The sequence below is a fragment of the Narcine bancroftii genome, chromosome 5 (genome assembly GCF_036971445.1).
Source record: "Narcine bancroftii isolate sNarBan1 chromosome 5, sNarBan1.hap1, whole genome shotgun sequence".
In the NCBI taxonomy this organism is placed as follows: domain Eukaryota; kingdom Metazoa; phylum Chordata; class Chondrichthyes; order Torpediniformes; family Narcinidae; genus Narcine; species Narcine bancroftii.
Genome location: NC_091473.1, coordinates 6,029,524 through 6,044,944, shown reverse-complemented (window position 1 = coordinate 6,044,944; position 15,421 = coordinate 6,029,524). Strand labels below are relative to the sequence as shown.

Below are 15,421 nucleotides of genomic sequence, written 5' to 3'. Positions count from 1 at the left end.
ACTGTCGACCCCCCTGCATAAACACACACATTAACACATACACTGTCGACCCCCTGCATAAACACAGACACATTAACACCTAGACTGTCGACCCCCTGCATAAACACACACATTAACACATACACTGTCGACCCCCTGCATAAACACACACATTAACACATACACTGTCGACCCCCTGCATAAACACACACACATTAACACCTACACTGTCGACCCCCTGCATAAACACACACATTAACACCTACACTGTCGACCCCCTGCATAAACACACACATTAACACATACACTGTCGACCCCCTGCATAAACACACACACATTAACACATACACTACCGACCCCCTGCATAAACACACACATTAACACATACACTACCGACCCCCTGCATAAACACACACACATTAACACATACACTACCGACCCCCTGCATAAACACACACATTAACACATACACTACCGACCCCCTGCATAAACACACACACATTAACACATACACTACCGACCCCCTGCATAAACACACACATTAACACCTACACTGTCGACCCCCTGCATAAACACACACATTAACACATACACTACCGACCCCCTGCATAAACACACACATTAACACATACTGTCGACCCCCTGCATAAACACACACATTAACACATACTGTCGACCCCCTGCATAAACACACACACAGACACGAACCGAATTCACTCTCTGCAGAGAACCAAATTCTGGACAACATTCCTCCCAAGAAGCGCCTAATCCCCTTCCATTAACATCGCACTTGGGTGGCCTCTGACCATCCCTCTCTCACCCCCAGCTCCCCTCCCACTCCCTATTACCTGGTGCGGCGCAACCTACTGACAGCGGTTGGGTCACGGCTGCGCCTTCACCCGCTCCCTCTCAGAGCAGCGCCTGCTGGCATTCCCTCTGCTTCATGGCTGGGCTTCAACCGCCACGGGGACGGAGCTCAAGCAAGAACCTGGCTGCGCTCGGGACCTGCCAGCGGCAGAGGGAGGCGTGGAGCGTGCGAGAGGCAGCCAGAACTTGCGCCAAACTCTAGAGAGAGAGCGAGAACTCATGCACAGCGTGGCGAGCAAGATATTGAATGCAGCGAGTCCCTCACTCACTCACCCCGTCCGCCCCTCTCGCTTCTGCGCAGGAATTAGGGAGATGTCAACTCTGTGTGGCCATGAAGGGCGAGCCACTCCTTTCTAACGCAGCCCAGTGCAATTTGGGGAGCAGGTGGGACATGGTGCCCCCACCCACCCCAGGACAGACCCTTCCAGAGTTGAGATCCTACTCCCTCTCCCCGGGGATCAGCTCTGTCCAACCCCACAGTCGAGACAGTGAGTCAGGGGCTCCCGCTTGGCAGCAGGTTACAAGCGACGCCAGCGAACCGAGCTGCTCTTGTACCTTTCCCCCCCCGATGGTAGCAGAGTGAAGAGGGAGTGGCCTGGGTGGTGGGGGTCTTTGAGGATAGAGGCTGCGTTTCTTTAAAGACATCGCCTGGAGTGAAGCCTGGTGCCTGCGTTGTCTCAGCCCGAGTTAACCACCCTCTGGAGTTTATTCTTGTCCTGAGAGTTGGTGCCTCCCTACCAGAGAGTCTTCGGTGACCGGTCTTCGACTTTGTGGACTTTGTGGACGCCTTCCATTCCAGGAAACATCTTCTGCAAGCTTTTGAATCCCGCGCTGTCTGTAAGGAGTTTGCATGTTCTCCCTGTGTCTGCGTGGGCTTCCTCGGGGTGCTCCAGTTTCCGCCCACCCTCCAAAGATTGTGTGGGGTTTGTGGATTTATTGGTGTATTTGGGGCGGCAGGGGCTCATGGCCAGAAGGACTTGCTTCCATTCCTGTAACTGATATTTTAAAATCCTTCCTGTCGTGTGGTGACCAGACTTCAAAAATGTATCAGGGTGTAGGTTAACGGGGGTGTACATGGGCAGCACGAGCTCGTAAGGGTTAAAAAGCAAGTTGCAAGCCCTACAAGTGCTGTGCATCTCATTTTAAAAACTGTACACAACACTCCCAGTCCAGCCTGCTTGGCACAGCTGCAACGGGACCTCCCCCACTCTTGTACTCAACATCTCAAATCATGAAGGCAAATATACCTAATGGCTCCATCATTAACCTTTCCCTCTGCTTCACTTCTGGGAGCTGCCATCTCTGGAATATATGGACATGCCAAAATGCACCACCTCACACCTTTCACCATTCTGCCACACTTATCAGCTGATCTTGATCCCTCTGTATCAAACCTTCACTATCTACTGGTCCACCTCTTACCAATCAGTCCACTTCCATTCTCATACAAGTCCTATATATGACAAACAATGGTCCCAGCATTACCTCTACAAAGGGCCCAAGCCCGAAACGTCGGTCCTGTATTTTTACCTTGGCGAGATAAAGGACCTGCTGAGTTTCTCCAGCTTTGTATTTTTACATGGTCCCAGCCCGGATCCCTGGTACAGACTTCCAGTCAGAAAAATACCTCCTATCAACAGCTAGTTGCTGGTGTTAACCCTGCTGGAGTGGTTCTGCACTTGCTGGTGTTAACCCTGCTGGAGTGGTTCTGCACTTGCTGGTGTTAACCCTGCTGGAGTGGTTCTGCACTTGCTGGTGTTAACCCTGCTGGAGTGGTTCTGCACTTGCTGGTGTTAACCCTGCTGGAGTGGTTCTGCACTTGCTGGTGTTAACCCTGCTGGAGTGGTTCTGCACTTGCTGGTGTTAACCCTGCTGGAGTGGTTCTGCACTTGCTGGTGTTAACCCTGCTGGAGTGGTTCTGCACTTGCTGGTGTTAACCCTGCTGGAGTGGTTCTGCACTTGCTGGTGTTAACCCTGCTGGGGTGGTTCTGCACTTGCTGGTGTTAACCCTGCTGGAGTGGTTCTGCACTTGCTGGTGTTAACTCTGCTGGGGTGGTTCTACACTTGCTGGTGTTAACTCTGCTGGGGTGGTTCTACACTTGCTGGTGTTAACACTGCTGGAGTGGTTCTACACTTGCTGGTGTTAACTCTGCTGGGGTGGTTCTACACTTGCTTGTGTTAACTCTGCTGGGGTGGTTCTACACTTGCTGGTGTTAACTCTGCTGGAATGGTTCTACACTTGCTGGTGTTAACTCTGCTGGGGTGGTTCTACACTTGCTTGTGTTAACTCTGCTGGGGTGGTTCTACACTTGCTGGTGTTAACTCTGCTGGGGTGGTTCTACACTTGCTGGTGTTAACTCTGCTGGGGTGGTTCTACACTTGCTGGTGTTAACTCTGCTGGGGTGGTTCTACACTTGCTGGTGTTAACTCTGCTGGAGTGGTTCTACACTTGCTGGTGTTAACCCTGCTGGGGTGGTTCTACACTTGCTGGTGTTAACTCTGCTGGGGTGGTTCTACACTTGCTGGTGTTAACTCTGCTGGGGTGGTTCTACACTTGCTGGTGTTAACTCTGCTGGAGTGGTTCTACACTTGCTGGTGTTAACTCTGCTGGAGTGGTTCTGCACTTGCTGGTGTTAACTCTGCTGGAGTGGTTCTACACTTGCTTGTGTTAACTCTGCTGGAGTGGTTCTACACTTGCTGGTGTTAACTCTGCTGGGGTGGTTCTACACTTGCTGGTGTTAACTCTGCTGGGGTGGTTCTACACTTGCTGGTGTTAACTCTGCTGGGGTGGTTCTACACTTGCTGGTGTTAACTCTGCTGGGGTGGTTCTACACTTGCTGGTGTTAACTCTGCTGGGGTGGTTCTACACTTGCTGGTGTTAACTCTGCTGGAGTGGTTCTACACTTGCTGGTGTTAACCCTGCTGGGGTGGTTCTACACTTGCTTGTGTTAACTCTGCTGGGGTGGTTCTACACTTGCTGGTGTTAACTCTGCTGGGGTGGTTCTACACTTGCTGGTGTTAACTCTGCTGGGGTGGTTCTACACTTGCTGGTGTTAACTCTGCTGGGGTGGTTCTACACTTGCTGGTGTTAACTCTGCTGGGGTGGTTCTACACTTGCTGGTGTTAACTCTGCTGGAGTGGTTCTGCACTTGCTGGTGTTAACCCTGCTGGAGTGGTTCTGCACTTGCTGGTGTTAACTCTGCTGGGGTGGTTCTACACTTGCTGGTGTTAACTCTGCTGGGGTGGTTCTACACTTGCTGGTGTTAACTCTGCTGGAGTGGTTCTGCACTTGCTGGTGTTAACCCTGCTGGAGTGGTTCTGCACTTGCTGGTGTTAACTCTGCTGGGGTGGTTCTACACTTGCTGGTGTTAACTCTGCTGGGGTGGTTCTACACTTGCTGGTGTTAACTCTGCTGGGGTGGTTCTACACTTGCTGGTGTTAACTCTGCTGGGGTGGTTCTACACTTGCTGGTGTTAACTCTGCTGGGGTGGTTCTACACTTGCTGGTGTTAACTCTGCTGGAGTGGTTCTGCACTTGCTGGTGTTAACTCTGCTGGGGTGGTTCTACACTTGCTGGTGTTAACTCTGCTGGAGTGGTTCTGCACTTGCTGGTGTTAACTCTGCTGGAGTGGTTCTACACTTGCTGGTGTTAACCCTGCTGGGGTGGTTCTACACTTGCTGGTGTTAACTCTGCTGGGGTGGTTCTACACTTGCTGGTGTTAACTCTGCTGGGGTGGTTCTACACTTGCTGGTGTTAACTCTGCTGGAGTGGTTCTGCACTTGCTGGTGTTAACTCTGCTGGAGTGGTTCTACACTTGCTTGTGTTAACTCTGCTGGAGTGGTTCTACACTTGCTGGTGTTAACTCTGCTGGAGTGGTTCTACACTTGCTGGTGTTAACTCTGCTGGGGTGGTTCTACACTTGCTGGTGTTAACTCTGCTGGGGTGGTTCTACACTTGCTGGTGTTAACTCTGCTGGAGTGGTTCTACACTTGCTGGTGTTAACCCTGCTGGGGTGGTTCTACACTTGCTGGTGTTAACTCTGCTGGGGTGGTTCTACACTTGCTGGTGTTAACTCTGCTGGGGTGGTTCTACACTTGCTGGTGTTAACTCTGCTGGGGTGGTTCTACACTTGCTGGTGTTAACTCTGCTGGGGTGGTTCTACACTTGCTGGTGTTAACTCTGCTGGGGTGGTTCTACACTTGCTGGTGTTAACTCTGCTGGGGTGGTTCTACACTTGCTGGTGTTAACTCTGCTGGGGTGGTTCTACACTTGCTGGTGTTAACTCTGCTGGAGTGGTTCTACACTTGCTGGTGTTAACCCTGCTGGGGTGGTTCTACACTTGCTTGTGTTAACTCTGCTGGGGTGGTTCTACACTTGCTGGTGTTAACTCTGCTGGGGTGGTTCTACACTTGCTGGTGTTAACTCTGCTGGGGTGGTTCTACACTTGCTTGTGTTAACTCTGCTGGGGTGGTTCTACACTTGCTGGTGTTAACCCTGCTGGGGTGGTTCTACACTTGCTTGTGTTAACTCTGCTGGGGTGGTTCTACACTTGCTGGTGTTAACTCTGCTGGGGTGGTTCTACACTTGCTGGTGTTAACTCTGCTGGGGTGGTTCTACACTTGCTGGTGTTAACTCTGCTGGGGTGGTTCTACACTTGCTGGTGTTAACCCTGCTGGGGTGGTTCTACACTTGCTTGTGTTAACTCTGCTGGGGTGGTTCTACACTTGCTGGTGTTAACTCTGCTGGGGTGGTTCTACACTTGCTGGTGTTAACTCTGCTGGGGTGGTTCTACACTTGCTGGTGTTAACTCTGCTGGAGTGGTTCTACACTTGCTGGTGTTAACTCTGCTGGAGTGGGTCTGCACTTGCTGGTGTTAACTCTGCTGGGGTGGTTCTACACTTGCTGGTGTTAACTCTGCTGGGGTGGTTCTACACTTGCTGGTGTTAACTCTGCTGGAGTGGTTCTACACTTGCTGGTGTTAACCCTGCTGGAGTGGTTCTGCACTTGCTGGTGTTAACCCTGCTGGAGTGGTTCTGCACTTGCTGGTGTTAACTCTGCTGGGGTGGTTCTACACTTGCTGGTGTTAACTCTGCTGGGGTGGTTCTACACTTGCTGGTGTTAACTCTGCTGGAGTGGTTCTACACTTGCTGGTGTTAACTCTGCTGGGGTGGTTCTACACTTGCTGGTGTTAACTCTGCTGGGGTGGTTCTACACTTGCTTGTGTTAACTCTGCTGGAGTGGTTCTACACTTGCTGGTGTTAACTCTGCTGGGGTGGTTCTACACTTGCTTGTGTTAACTCTGCTGGGGTGGTTCTACACTTGCTGGTGTTAACTCTGCTGGGGTGGTTCTACACTTGCTGGTGTTAACTCTGCTGGGGTGGTTCTACACTTGCTGGTGTTAACTCTGCTGGAGTGGTTCTACACTTGCTGGTGTTAACCCTGCTAGAGTGGTTCTGCACTTGCTGGTGTTAACCCTGCTGGAGTGGTTCTGCACTTGCTGGTGTTAACCCTGCTGGGGTGGTTCTACAGTTGCTTGTGTTAACTCTGCTGGGGTGGTTCTACACTTGCTGGTGTTAACTCTGCTGGGGTGGTTCTACACTTGCTGGTGTTAACTCTGCTGGGGTGGTTCTACACTTGCTGGTGTTAACTCTGCTGGAGTGGTTCTACACTTGCTGGTGTTAACTCTGCTGGAGTGGTTCTGCACTTGCTGGTGTTAACTCTGCTGGGGTGGTTCTACACTTGCTGGTGTTAACTCTGCTGGAGTGGTTCTACACTTGCTGGTGTTAACTCTGCTGGAGTGGTTCTACACTTGCTGGTGTTAACTCTGCTGGGGTGGTTCTACACTTGCTGGTGTTAACTCTGCTGGGGTGGTTCTACACTTGCTTGTGTTAACTCTGCTGGAGTGGTTCTACACTTGCTGGTGTTAACTCTGCTGGAGTGGTTCTACACTTGCTGGTGTTAACCCTGCTGGAGTGGTTCTGCACTTGCTGGTGTTAACCCTGCTGGGGTGGTTCTACACTTGCTTGTGTTAACTCTGCTGGGGTGGTTCTACACTTGCTGGTGTTAACTCTGCTGGGGTGGTTCTACACTTGCTGGTGTTAACTCTGCTGGGGTGGTTCTACACTTGCTGGTGTTAACTCTGCTGGAGTGGTTCTACACTTGCTGGTGTTAACTCTGCTGGGGTGGTTCTACACTTGCTGGTGTTAACTCTGCTGGAGTGGTTCTACACTTGCTGGTGTTAACTCTGCTGGGGTGGTTCTACACTTGCTGGTGTTAACTCTGCTGGGGTGGTTCTACACTTGCTGGTGTTAACTCTGCTGGGGTGGTTCTACACTTGCTGGTGTTAACTCTGCTGGGGTGGTTCTACACTTGCTGGTGTTAACTCTGCTGGGGTGGTTCTACACTTGCTGGTGTTAACTCTGCTGGGGTGGTTCTACACTTGCTGGTGTTAACTCTGCTGGAGTGGTTCTACACTTGCTGGTGTTAACTCTGCTGGGGTGGTTCTACACTTGCTGGTGTTAACTCTGCTGGGGTGGTTCTACACTTGCTGGTGTTAACTCTGCTGGAGTGGTTCTACACTTGCTGGTGTTAACTCTGCTGGTATTGTTCCAGTGCCTGCTGCCATTGCCTCTACAAATTAACTGGTCCTGTTGAAAGCACAATGCTGGAGAAACTCACGCAGGCTGTTGTGCTTTACTCCTGTTATTTCTCATCATGGATTTGCTCGTGCAGCTTCTGCTGTGTTAGAACAAGTCAAATCATTCACAACTTGACGGTTTTGAAATAAAGCAACACCATGGTAATCCTCAAACTTGCAGATAAGACAGCTCCCTCAGATTGTCTGAGTGGCATTTTTGCATAAAACCTTTCACAAATACCGACGAGAAAATCCATCGCCTCGGTGGCGGAAAGAAGGCAGCTGGATAGAGGGCTCAAGCTCGAGCTCCAGGTCCCCGGCTATGGATACGGGGACAGGTTGGGGACACAGTTACATCGCAGGTGGGATGACTCTAAGCCATTCACTGACTTTAAAAATATTTTTATTGATATTTATTCAGTTAGAAAAAAAAACTCAATTATGATCTGTGCTACAGGACTCGTTAAAAAAGTTACATTAATGATCATATGTAGAAATTCAGAAGCGCAATAAAACCTAACAAAAAAAAATGTAAACCCTGTCCCCTAAACAAGGGTGAAGGTTGACATTTAAAAAATTCAAGTGGCATAATCTTGGAGAGAGAGAGAGCACCATGCCAAAATTCCAAATTAACACCAACACATGGTTCTGATAGTATAGGGGCCTAACCTTTTATCCGGGATTCCAAATACCAGCAACTTCACTTTTTTGGGTAATGAAAATGCCCAACTGCCTCAGTCCTATCCCCAGCCCTCTGTCCATCACCCCCCCCCCTCCCAACCGTCCGTCAGTTGCCTCAACCGCCCCCCCCCCCCAATCTGATTCCCGACGTGATACCAAGCCTGGAGTTCACTCACTGTGGCAGTGATGGCTCATGGTGGATTATGGGTAAGGAAGTCAGCCATTGCTCCCGCATTGACCAGCTGCCACCTGCTTCTCTCCCACCAGGTACTTGGAGCTGAGAGTCACCTTTCCACCGAAGGTAAGAGACACTTGCGGGGGGGTGGGGGGCGGAGGGGTCTGAGCCAGTTTTATTTTGAAGTTTTACTTTAAAATTAAAAAAAACATACAAGTGATATGTCCTTTATCTAAATTCAGTTAACACCCTGCGGCCCCTGATCTGTGCAATCTTGAAACATCACATTTGCTTAAAGGGAACTGCCATTTTAAAATAATTCCGAAATCTGGAAGATTCCGAACAACGGCAGGTGTCCAGTCCCGACAATCCCAGATAAAAGTTTAGGCACCTGTAGTCTGTAGATGACCCACATAACTTTTCGAATTTAGTATTTGAATCACATCTAATTTTTTCCAAGTTTAAACAGTATCCCGAGCCACTGTGCATGTGGAGGTGAATCATCGTCTTTCCATTTAATCAAAATAGCACGTCTGGCCATTAATGAAGAAAAGGATAAAACATGACCTTTATCTCATCATCACAAAGTATTCCAAAAGGAGTTATTAAAGAGTAAGGTTCCCTTTTTAATTTAAAAAATAACCGATAAGAGGTTGAAAAACTTCCTTCCAAATTTTTCTTCTAGGGCAGATCCAGAACATGATTTTCTTTTCTGCCTCTATTTTAAGAAGTTGCCAGAGCATGATAACTACTTGTTAGCTCTGGAATATCTTTGTAATTCAGTACATGCAATAAGTACATTTAAATCTGGTTGCCTCTCTGATCTCACCTCTCAGTCACTGGCCAGTGTCAGGAAACCTGCAAACTCCGCAGACCAACGGCGAAACTGCAAGGCACCAAGTTACCATCACTGTAACTAGAAGACAGAAATGAATGCCCACCTCGCCTCAATGAGAAAGATGGGTTGGGGCCGATCATTCTGCATCCTTTGAGACATCCCACTCTGAGACATGCGCATAAATCTCAACTAACACAGCAGTATCAGGGAGGTGGTGATTCACTGTCATCTCTCAGATGGAACATTGACCCCATCTGTTCCCTTCCATGGCACTACCTTAAAAGAGTTATTCCAAACGTTATGATTAATGGTTATGTCTCAATGAATTCCATTAAAGTAGATTAGCCAGTCATTATTTGATTGCTCTTTGTGGCAGCTTGATTTTTTTCTCTACACGGCAGTTGTAATACACATCAGGGCATTCTGAAAGGGACACTACAGGCCATATTTAAATGCAACTTTTTATATTTAACAGTAAACCTTTCACTTTTTTTCCCTCCCTTTTCCACCTGTTGTATTAAAATTCCGTTCAACATTAAACTCAATTGAGATTTTTTTTGGTGAAGTCTGGCTTGAGAGAAAATAATATTTAATTCATTACATATTCACACCCTGCAAATTTGCAGCTGGACCTCAAAACCATCCAAGTCACAATCAAACAGCTGGACTGTGGTTCTACTGGGAGTCCCAGATGTTTCCAATAATTTCTACAGATGTGGATAAGAGATCAAAAGATGAACTGAGGCGGCGTGCCTGGAGGCTGGTGACAGGGTTATATGTTGCACGACGAATCGGTGAGAGATTCGCAATTCAGCCAGCCCTGTGAGTAAATGATTGTCCAGTCACACTGTTAAACCAATGCTCTAGTGGTGACATCTGGGATGAGAGATGGGTAGATGCAGAGGACTAATGAAGCGTACACTTTATGCAATTGGATTGCTGGCCCTCACTGTTCTTCTTGCTTGTTTGGCTACAAGATCACCAGAGCCACAGGGGAACAAAGAGCTGAGGTCAGAGATCTGACAGGACAAATTACTCGGCAGATTGGCGACCACTTTATCCTTGTTGCAGGTGGCTCTTTGCTTTGTTCTCACTTTGTTTATGGGGTAATGGCACTTAGCTCTGCAGCCCAAACAGAACAAAATATTTAATCATTCTTCAATGCTTTTGTGCTGGATCTGGGGGGTGGGGCGAGTGGGGGGAGATATCCAGAATTTAGAGTGAACTTTTTTTTTTGCAGATGATGTCAAGAAGCAGTTGTAAACAAGTGGAGCACATCTGGAAATTCTATCCCACAGAAGAAGCAGAAACTGGAGTTACTTAAATACTCCAGCCACTGGCTGGAGTATCTGGAACTGGGCGGAGGGTGGGGGTGGGGGGGAGGGAGGGTCAGTGTCTCAAAATAAGGATTTATAGCAGGGTCACTGCTGCGAAAGCCAGGTTATGGTTCACGGTTGTAGCTTGAAAGTTGCAGAGGAAAGAAAACACACACATATACTCGTAGAGTGTATTCAACACAGAGTTTGTTCAGGGGCGGCTCTGCCTTTTATAGTGAGCTCGGCCACGTCACCAACAGGGCAGGGCTTGAGCGAGCTGGCCACAGATTGGTCAGTTCCAGCATCTTGGCCCTGATTGGGCCCCATGGGATCCGCCAGCGGTGGTTGGCCTGTTTCACTATTCTACTGGTGGCCTATGGAAATGGGCATCTCAGCCCGTGAGAGGTCTTTCCAGTCGCTGCGTTCGAAGACCATTTCCAGTGTTGGCCCGAGGCGCGGGTTGCTACAGACTTCTGCCATTCAGTACAGAGGTGAAGCGAAATAGGGAACACACAAAAGTGCTGGGGAATCTCAGCAGGCCATACAGTATCTGTAGGAAGTGAAGGGTATCCAATGATTCAGGCCCAAGCCTTTTGACTATGTAGTCTAGAATTATCTACCCAAAATGTCTGGATGGTCAGGCACCGAGTACATTCAAAATACTTACTGTGGGGATCAAGGGATGTAGTCTTAGTGCAGGAAAGGAGCACCAACGTAAAAGATCAACCACAGTTGTGGGCCAAATAATCTACTTCTACTTCTATTTAGGTCACAATGTTCTTTCTTTTCTTAAATATTTTTATTGCTTAAAATAGAATTCCTATATACAAAGTATTTAATAAAATGAATAACAGGTCACATCATATACATGTGGATAGACAATATATAAAACTACATTAGACTCTCCATTGATCTCAATCAGGAGTTTTCAAACTGCCCCTTAAACTCACCACTTTAAGTAATCCCTATGCCATCGGTGCTCTGTGTTCAGTAAGGGATTGCTTAAGGTGAGTTGTGAGTGGGAAGGGAAGGTTGAGAACCACTGCTCGAGACTCAATTGTTACTGAAATATTTTACTTGAGAAAAATTGTCATTGGCCCATTTCCTTTGGAGTTATGAAACCGTGCACATAACGAGTCAATGAGGTACGATTAAAACAGTGGGTCTCAAACTTTTTCTTTCCACCCACATCCCACCTTAAACAATCCTTTACTAATCACAGAGCATCGATGGCATAGGGGAATACTTAAGGTAGAATGTGAGTTTGGGGGGGGCAGTTTGAAAACACTGATCTGAACAAAGGGTAAATTCTGTCTAATTTATTGAAATGATCTATGACAACCATATTTAAACCCTTATTTATCGTTAATAATAAAATAATAAAAAGAAAACAAAAAAAACTAAAACTTATTTAATGAAGAAAAGGATGTAAAGATATGGATCAAATAGCAACCTCCAGACAATAGACGGAGAATCTCCAGAGCATCCAAACTTCTTAAATCTTCCAATCATGAGAGTATTCGATGAATAGGCCCCACATCTTTTCAAATTGAAACTTTCTATCTATAATGTATCTAATTTTCTCCAAGCTTAAATAGGATATCATGTAACCAATGGGTATGAGTAGGTGAAGAGTCATCTTTACATTTCTTTAAAATTTCTTGTCTGGCTATCAATGTGACACTTTCTCCATCCTCTAAATGAGAGTCTTAAGAATTATGGAAACAATGCAGGAAAGTGCACAATTAGTAATGAATGTTGGAAAAGCCAGAAGGGGCTTCAGCTTTTCCTGCATCCATGTTTTGTAGAAACTAAATTCCAGGCAGCAAAAACCTGACAAGGATTATAGGCCTTAAATCCTCACAAGCTCTCTCATCTACACAAAATCAATCAGGCCACACTTGAAAGAAGAAAATTCAGAAGCTACAAATCATTGGACCACTTCAGATTTTCTGCACTGATACAGTTCTGAATGTCTTTAGAGTCACATCGACCAAAATATAGCAAGAAGCTCAATTTTGCATGTTATCCAGGAATGCACCAAGTTGGGCAGTCTGGAGCAGAGTGGCTGTTCACTCACATTCGGCAAGGCACACAAGCAGAACGAAACGCAAGCAACATTAGAAAATGGTAACATGGACAAGAGTATAGACTTGGAGTGTTCAAACCCCCACCTTTTCTCCGGTCAAGTTCTCAAGTTCCAAAAAGATTTAGGAACGAGGTACAGGAGCATCAAATTCAGGACTGCTGGGGCTGAGAAATAGCTTCTTGACACAGATCATGAGATTGATTAACAATATCCAGTAACCTTGGGTTTATTATAAATGAAAAGGAGCATATTATTCGAGAATATTTATACACCTCTATTTTTATGTGCTGTGTGAGAAATGTATTGTTTTTATCCTTAACCTGTTGCATTTCTCTCATCCCTTCCCAGCCCCCCCCACCCCCACCGAACCCCAGTGACATCCACTACCTGTATCTCCAATCTTCATTTTAATTTTAGACATACAGCGCAGTGACAGGCCATTTTGGCCCACGAGTCCATGCCGTCCAATTTACACCCCATTGACACCGACAACCCCCATTACATTTTGAAGGGTGGCAGCAAACTGGAGCCCCCCTCTGGGAAAACCCACAGACAATGGAGAGAACATGCAAACTCCTTACAGACAGCATGGGATTTGAATCCTGGCCCAATCACTGGGGCTATAAAGGCATTGCACTAACCTCTACACCAACTGTAATGCCCAGTTTTTGTCCATCACTTCTAGGTTCATCCACAAACACCTCCCCATTTCACACTTACTATCTCCCCTTACTATAGCCTTGACAAAGGCCCCCATCCTGAAATGCTATCCATGATAAGGAAGGCAAATCAATTGTGTTCAACACCGCAGTGTTACCTTGGTGCTAAGAAGCTCACAGACATGCATCAAATCCCCTCACTGTTTAGGAACATGCATTAAGAATAAAAACACAAAGCTGGAGAAACACTGTCCTTTACATTGCAAAGGTAAAAATAAATAACTGGTGTTTCAGGCTTGAGTCCTTCATCAAGGTATGTAAAAATGTCGGCAGGTGTCTGAATAAAAGAATGGGGGGAGGCGTGGTTGCAAAGGCAGGAAGTGATAGGTGGAGAAGGAAGGGAGGGAGGGGACAGTAGCAAGCAAAGAGAGGAGGGATGGTTGGGTGGGTGAATGGAGAGGGAAGGGGGTGGAGAGATGACAGGGGGAAGGGAAGGGAGGAGAGCAGGTTAGCAGAAACTGGAGAAGTCAATGTTAATGCTGTCTGGCTGGAGAGTGCCCAGATGGAAAATCAGATGTTGTTCCTCCAATTTACGGGTGGTCTTAGTGAGACAGTACATGAGACCATGGACAGATACGTGAGCATGGGAGTGGGGCACAGAACTGAAATGGTTGGCCACTGGCAGGACTTTGTCACTGGTGCGGACAGAGGGAAGGTGGTCAGTGGCTTGTACTGGTGCAGGCAGAGGGAAGGTGGTCAGCGACTTATACTGGTACGGACAGAGCAAAGGTGGTCAGCGACTTGTACTGGTGCGGACAGAGCAAAGGTGGTCAGCGACTTGTACTGGTGCGGACAGAGCAAAGGTGGTCAGCGACTTGTACTGGTGCGGACAGAGCAAAGGTGGTCAGCGACTTGTACTGGTGCGGACAGAGCAAAGGTGGTCAGCGACTTGTACTGGTGCGGACAGAGCGAAGGTGGTCAGCGACTTGTACTGGTGCGGACAGAGCGAAGGTGGTCAGCGACTTGTACTGGTGCGGACAGAGCAAAAGTGGTCAGCGATACTGAAGCGGGCAGAGGGAAGGTGGTCAGTGTCTTGTACTGGTGCAGGCAGAGGGAAGGTGGTCAGCGACCTGTACTGGTGCATTAAGAGGGACCCCTGGAGGATGGAACTGGAAAGCAGTGAATGCCTTGTGCAAGTGAATGCCTTGTGCAAGTGAATGCCTTGTGCAAGTGAATGCCTTGTGCAAGTGAATGCCTTGTGCAAGTGAATGCCTTGTGCAAGTGAATGCCTTGTGCAAGTGAATGCCTTGTGCAAGTGAATGCCTTGTGCAAGTGAATGCCTTGTGCAAGTGAATGCCTTGTGCAAGTGAATGCCTTGTGCAAGTGAATGCCTTGTGCAAGTGAATGCCTTGTGCAAGTGAATGCCTTGTGCAAGTGAATGCCTTGTGCAAGTGAATGCCTTGTGCAAGTGAATGCCTTGTGCAAGTGAATGCCTTGTGCAAGTGAATGCCTTGTGCAAGTGAATGCCTTGTGCAAGTGAATGCCTTGTGCAAGTGAAGCCCAGGCTGCAAACCAGTCCAGAGGTGGAGAGCAGACAATAGGAAAAATAACAACAAATATTTGCGGCGTTAGGAAATGGGGATGATTGCCTAAAATACTTTCACCTTTTATATCTTATGGATTCTGCGCGACCCTTTGAATTTCTCCAGCACATCAGTATGTTGTGCCTGACCCTAACATCTACAGATTTTCTGGTTGAACTCCACATTGACTAACTAATTCCACTCTCAATGAAATCTTCAAATGATTGAAACAGTGCTGAAGCACACATTGCTCCGCTGCATATTGTTTTATTTTGGCAAAATCGCCTTGACATTTTTGTTTCCTGTGCTTTTCACTTCAGTCTTTTCCAAAGTCAACTTTGGTTTTCATACGATCTTGTAATGAGCTCAGACAGCCCCGAGTCATCTCCAAATTTGCAGATGACACTAAGCTAGGAGGGGTAGTGTGCACGGAAGAGGGGGTCAGGAAGCTCCAGTGTGATTTGGATAAATTGAGGGACTGGGCAGATCCATGACAAATGCACTACAATATGGATAAATGTGAGGTTATCCACTTTGGTAATACAAACCGGAGGGCAGATTACTATTTGAATGGCAATAGATTAAGAGATGGGGAAG

The 15,421-nt window shown here is 47.5% G+C and overlaps 1 protein-coding gene across 3 annotated transcripts in view; it reads right to left on the bottom strand.

Annotated features, from left to right (window-relative positions):
- Positions 1-15,421, bottom strand: part of sema3b (sema domain, immunoglobulin domain (Ig), short basic domain, secreted, (semaphorin) 3B) — a 297,012-nt gene that overhangs the window by 231,660 nt on the left and 49,931 nt on the right. Inside the window, exon 1 of one of the 3 annotated variants that reach the window (XM_069936647.1) lies at positions 828-915. The exons of the other annotated variants lie outside the window; for them this stretch is intronic. The gene's annotated coding sequence lies outside the window, so the exon portion shown is untranslated. Of the gene's footprint in view, positions 1-827; positions 916-15,421 lie in introns of those variants that run through there. 3 annotated transcript variants of the gene reach the window in all.